Below are 6,266 nucleotides of genomic sequence, written 5' to 3' on the forward strand. Positions count from 1 at the left end.
TAATAAACGCTGAATCGTTCGCTATAAAGTATTAAATTGGTATTCAATAAAATTAGGTATGCGTAACCGAAATTATTGATATCATACAAAAATTTATTACATCACTGCGAAATTTACCGTTTATTCTTAAGGTATAAATATCTTTAATCAATCAACCCAAAATATTTCAAAAATTCGTCAGGAGTAAAACTAGGTTATGGAACCGAAATTACTTTACCGAAAAGAGTGGAATATATTTTTGATAATATTTGATTGATTAAAGTGGGATAAAAGACCAAAAAGATTTTTTTATTTTAATTTTTACCTTGTTTTTAATTAATATATAAATATTAAATTAATATTGTAAATTTTTTAAAATCAATATATTTAAGTTTGTAAATATTTGAAAAATTAATATTTTTAATATAAGTTTGTATGTATAAAAATATTAATGATATGAATTTTTAATTTTATGCATTTTAAATTTAAGTTTGGTGTGAATTTAAAAACAAAATGTACTTTATTTCATTAAGTTAAAAATTTGATATCTAAAAATTCGTCGTGAGTTGAAAACTAGGTCGTTGAACCGAAATTGCTTTACACAAGGGAGGGACGAGAAATTTTATTATCATTATTTTTAATCTTATTGAATTAAAGTATGGCAAAAACATTAAAAACCCAAAAAATCTTTACTTTTAAAACAACGCTTAAAAAGTGACAAATTTTAAATTTTGTCGAGAGGCGGACTAGGACAACGATCTGAAACGCCCTCATCCTAAAAAGAAACAAAATTTTTAAAATTTAATTAATTATTTGTTTTAATAAGTATAAGGTTTTTATTAAAAAAATAAATAAAAAATACCAGACCCCATGCGATCTCATGAGGTTTCCTCTTAAACCTCATGCGGTCGCATGAGGCCAAATTCCTGGACAGATTACAAAGTCAGTCGACTGGTTCTTCTCTTCACAATACCACACACACATACACGAACATAACCCAAAAACACCCCTAAAATCTTCATTTTTTCATCAAAATCAACCAAATCTCTTGCTATAATCCGCTCTAATCATGAATTTGTTAAGAAGTTTTTCAAGAAAGGTAACAATTACACCCCTAAACTCTTTAAATTTGAAATTTAGTGTTCTTGAGCTAGTTTTTACCTAATTTGATTTTGTTAATTTCTAGTGTAATTAGAGTTAAATTGTTAGTATATTATGCATGTATAACCTAGATTAACGCGATTTAACATGATTTGAAGCCAAAAACTTCAAAATTTTTAGAAATCTAGGGTTTGTGTTCTTGAGCAATTTGAGGCTTTTTGATATAAACAGGTTATGGCCAATTTTTGCCATAAATTATTGCTAAATTAAGTAGTGTAACATGTTTAGGTAGCTAAATGATCCAAACTTTGATCCTAAACATGATTTTTAAGAATTAAAGTGGACTTTTTATGTCTAAAATTCATGAACTTGATTAAATTGATGTAAATGCCAATTGAAACTTGTTTAATTGCTAGTAATGGTTATTTTAACATGTTATTTAAGTTGAATGTTTAAGAACTTTGTAAACATTTTCATATATGCTTATTTGAAAAAGTGTAGAATTGTTAAAATTGTGAAAATGTGTAGAAGTTTAATTTTGATTAAACATGTTATTGTAATTATTTCAAGTTGTTATTTTGCTAACACTAATGCATATTTGGATGCACAAATTTTGTGTTTAATGTGTTTTGCAGAGATATACTTATACTGATGGTGCATCATCATCATCTAGGCAACCTGCTCCAGAACCTGAACCAGAAATGCAATATGAACCGGAGCAACAACAGGAACAACAACAACAACCTGATCAACACGTACCATATTTTGATCCGCAACAAGAATATGTTAATGCTTACGTACAATTTCCGATTCATCCGATAATAGAACACCCAACGATTCATGAAGAAAAGTTGCATCCTAATTTGAGATTTGATAGAAGCTGGAAAGATTACCCGACGTATCAAAGTAACAAATTCAAACTGGTAACGAAAAATGTAGAAGTACCAAGGGTAATTGATTGGGAGCCTTTGGAAAGGGTCCAACTAGTTAACTCAGTTAGACAGTGATATCAGCCAAAAGGTCACGTTTTCACCCCGGTATTAAGGCCCAAAAACAAGAAAGATTCGAACTTTGTCAGCAAAATACCCACTTCATTGGTTAGAATTGAAGAACAAGTAATTATGAAGACGGTGCAAAAAGAATCAAGAGAATCGGAGCTAAAACGAAGATTCTAGAGCGAAAACGGTGAAAGACAAGAAATCAAGTTGCGATCCAGGGAATTCAGGCTGACCAGCAAGCCATACGGCCTGCCATACGGCCTGCCAGTATGGAAACGGCCTGCCATATACGTGCCACAACACGAGCCACCAAACGGCCTGCCTTGCATACGTCCTGCCAAATACGGCCTGCCATACGGCCTGCCAGGCGTATTTGGCAATTTTCAAGTCTATTTAAAGGGTCTTTGTCATTCATTCCAACACACACTTCAATTCACTTCTTTCTCTCTCTTGTACAATATTAGTCATACTTTCAAGGCCTTCTCACCTCCGAGCAGGAAATTAAGTACCCGGAGGTAAACGCTGAAGATTGTATTAGGAGCGGTCTGGAGTCTTGAAGTTGTCACTTTTGTATTCAGAACTCGTTTAATCTACTGGTACTTCTATCCTTTATCTTATATAATGTTTTATGATATTATTTCCATGATTAGTGAGTAGTTATCTTTAGTGTATGCTATGATGTAAGCAGTTATAATTCCGAAATAATATTATGGTCTGTGTATGTTGTCGAAATGCTTTCCGATTATGCTTTAAACTCAATCGCTTTTCCAACTAATAGAACGTAGTTATAGGCTCTGTTAATGGGAAGTCGCGAACCCCGATTCAGAGTACACTATCTGTGTCACCCCTTGGTAATAGAAGTCTATCGAATACAACGTAATATCGACCGAGGCACACCGGTTGTAGTAAGTCTATCGAGCTTTGGATTCTGATTGAGGACTCTTTCGTAGTGAAACATCTAATTAGGCCTCTAGTACATTGTCAGTCCCAGACCATGCTGGTGTAGTCACCAAGCATATAAACTTCGTACGTGCACACTGAAGCACAGTGGTTGTTGTAAGCTGTACCTCTGCTAAGTACGGCCATGGAACACGGTTAGTGTTGACCAGTACACTGCACCATAATGCGGTCTGAAGCATTGCACCCTGCTTGAGGGATTCTTAGTTAATTAAGGAACTGTTTGTTTAGACACATAAAGGATTGGACCATTAGGATAACCGAACGTGTTCATGGAAGTCATCTTGACTTGGCCAAGATGTTCTTTATGGTTGAACTCTTTTTAAGGGCCTAACTATCTTTTACCAATCATTAATGAAAGCATTGAAACATATCACGTCTCTCGGATATGGTAAACCATGTATTCTATTATGCTTAAGAAAGTTTAGACCATTTTAGAATGTTAATACGTCACCCAATCGAGTCGCTCAATTGGATGAGCCGTCTGAACGTGTATGCCTGTAGTCAGACTGCACGGGCGTCGGGGGTAAGGGACGTTGCTGTCTATTCAGAATCTTCAAGCTTAACGTAGTACCCAGTGACATGTCTTATGACAGGGGCGTTTAGGACCAGTGTAATGAATACAAGGCCTCTGCCTATTCATGAGCCAGCATTCCATAATCTCGGCAGAATAACTGATGAAGTCATAGTATGCACTTATTTTAACCTTATCTGGATTACAAATTTTATCGCATTTACTTTATCTATCTTAAATTAGAAAATCCCAAAATAAATATTCACTTCTCCCTAACTATCTTAGGCTACAATATAGGTTCGATGTTACTGATATCTCAAAAATACGACTCTAGGTCATACTTCCCTTACTTATAAGGAGTAGTAAGATTTAGGCCCCGCTAAATATAAATTTAAAACAAGTACCCTCTCCCACGAGTGGCTGATCCTGGCGAGCTGCGGCCTAACGACACCGCGCAAATAAAAACCGTCTGTTTCGGCCATATCAAGAGAATCTGCTAGTTTTTGGCGCCGCTGCCGGGGAATTGGTATCAGGCAATACTGTTTTCAATCAAACTTATTCACAAGCATTTAGTGGTGTCTAAGAAAGACAATTATACACGGACTTGGTTATTGGATTTTCCGAACAGTCGCCAATTATATTGGGACCAAAAGGATCATGCCTCTCCGTAGTCGGCCTGGCCACTTGGTTTGTTGAATAGTTTGTGCGAAACTTTGTTACCGAAATACCAGGGAATCAGTAGCCAAAACCAAAAACATATTCCACCATAGGATAGTTAGTTAATTAGATTAGATTACTTTAGATTACTCTAGTTTACCTTAGATTAGACCACTTTAGATTACCCTAGATTGCCTTAGATTAAATTAGATTACCTTAGAATTAGATTAGTTTAGTTTAGCTTATTATAATTTAGCTTATTTGCGAAAATTAAAAACAAAAAGGCATACCTAGTGTATGACCCAAACCTGATCTAGACCAGGGCCGTTGTTATTCGTACCTGATCCAGACGCAATAATCTCTAAAGCACGCAAGGAAGCACGAATCAGAAACCAAATGGCGTTACGCGTTACTTTAGCAGAAAACATGAAACACTCGATTGAAGGTCGTGGAGGACCAATCAAATTTCCAGAGATTCAAGGACACTCGTTCGAGTTAAAACATCACATCATCCAGCTCATTTAGAATAGCTGTCAGTTTCATGGATTACCGAATGACGATCCTAATTCTCACCTTGATAAATTCATATCTCTTTCGAACTCCTACAAACAGCCATGGATAGGACAAGATATAGTTCGGCTATACTTGTTCCCCTATTCTCTCACTCATCATGCTCAAACTTGGTTTGAAGGACTGGAAAAAGATTCTATCGCGTCATGGACGGAGATGGTGACTAAATTCCTAACCAAATATTTCCCTTCTTCTAAACAAACCAAACTGAAGAATGACATCATTAACTTCAAACAAAGTTATGATGAATCTCTTTACACTGCATGGGAGCGTTTCAAAACTCTGCTGAAGAAATGCCCTAGTCACCAGTTAGAACGGTCAGCCCAAATTTGTACCTTCTACAATGGTCTTACGGTAAATCATAGGACGACGATCGATGCAGCAGCTCAAGGGAATCCGATGAACCAAACTGCAGATGAAGCATGGGAATTGCTCGAGAACATGACGATGCATCATCATGACTGGAACAGTGGTGAAACAACTTCATCATCTGCCCCACTCTCTGCACTTAATAATCAAACGGAGGCCATCAAATCCCTCACGGACAAGATGGAATCTCTTGCCAAACAACTCAGAGAATTGAAGACGCAACCGCAGCAGGTTAACCAAGCTCAGGCTTGTGTTAATTATACCAACCTGCAAACTTCTGAAGACTATCAAGTTGAGTACAAAAACCCTGACGGTTCAGTCTGTTACGTTCAATACCCAGCTCATCCACCAAATCCCGGATTCAATCAACCACCAAGGGTTAATCAATTTCAGCGAAGTAATCAACCTTTCCGCTATCGCTATCCACCTTATCCAGCCCAACAATCTCAATTGACCTACGATCAGCCACTTCCACTCACTGGTCCCCCAGTTGAGGAGAATTCCCCTACCACCCAGATTACAAAAGCAGCTAACCCCACTCTCGGAGCCGATGATCAGTTAACTCAGTTCATCCAAGGACAACAACAGTTAAATCAGAGAACTGCAACCAGACAAGATCAGACAGAGATGCTAATGAGAAATCAATTGGCACTGCTCAAAAGTTTGGAAACGCAGCTCGGACAGTTATCACAACGCCTTGAAACCCGACTACAGGGAAGATTGCCAAGTAATACTATCTAGAATCCCCACATAGAAGAAGCAAAGCAAATGGATTTCGTAATCCCAGAGGAAGAACCACAGAGAAGGTCAACTAGGCTCAAGAACAAATCAACATATATTAAGAAGCTGACCCCTGAAACTCCAGTTCGCGTACCTTATCCTGGAAGGCTACAAGAAGAACCATCCAAGCTTGATTCCTTCAAACTAGATGGAAGATTCCTGGACACTATGTCCAAAGTTCCCAACCAGAAGAGATACATCCGAAGGCTTCTATCTACAAAGGAGAGGATACCAGACTCTAACAAAATTCCACTGAGTGAAGAATGCTCTGCATTACTCAGAAACTCTCTACCACCTAAGCTAGGAGATACGGGTCGATTCGTTTTCCCATGTTCAATCTA

At 37.1% G+C, this 6,266-nt stretch overlaps 1 non-coding gene across 1 annotated transcript; it reads right to left on the minus strand.

Moving 5' to 3' along the window:
* Positions 1-4,980: 4,980 nt before the first annotated feature.
* Positions 4,981-5,087, minus strand: LOC139879031 (small nucleolar RNA R71). The gene has a single exon (XR_011769885.1). It is a non-coding gene; the product is annotated as a small nucleolar RNA R71 (small nucleolar RNA).
* Positions 5,088-6,266: the final 1,179 nt, after the last annotated feature.

Source organism: Rutidosis leptorrhynchoides, chromosome 11, assembly GCF_046630445.1.
Source record: "Rutidosis leptorrhynchoides isolate AG116_Rl617_1_P2 chromosome 11, CSIRO_AGI_Rlap_v1, whole genome shotgun sequence".
NCBI classification, from domain to species: domain Eukaryota; kingdom Viridiplantae; phylum Streptophyta; class Magnoliopsida; order Asterales; family Asteraceae; genus Rutidosis; species Rutidosis leptorrhynchoides.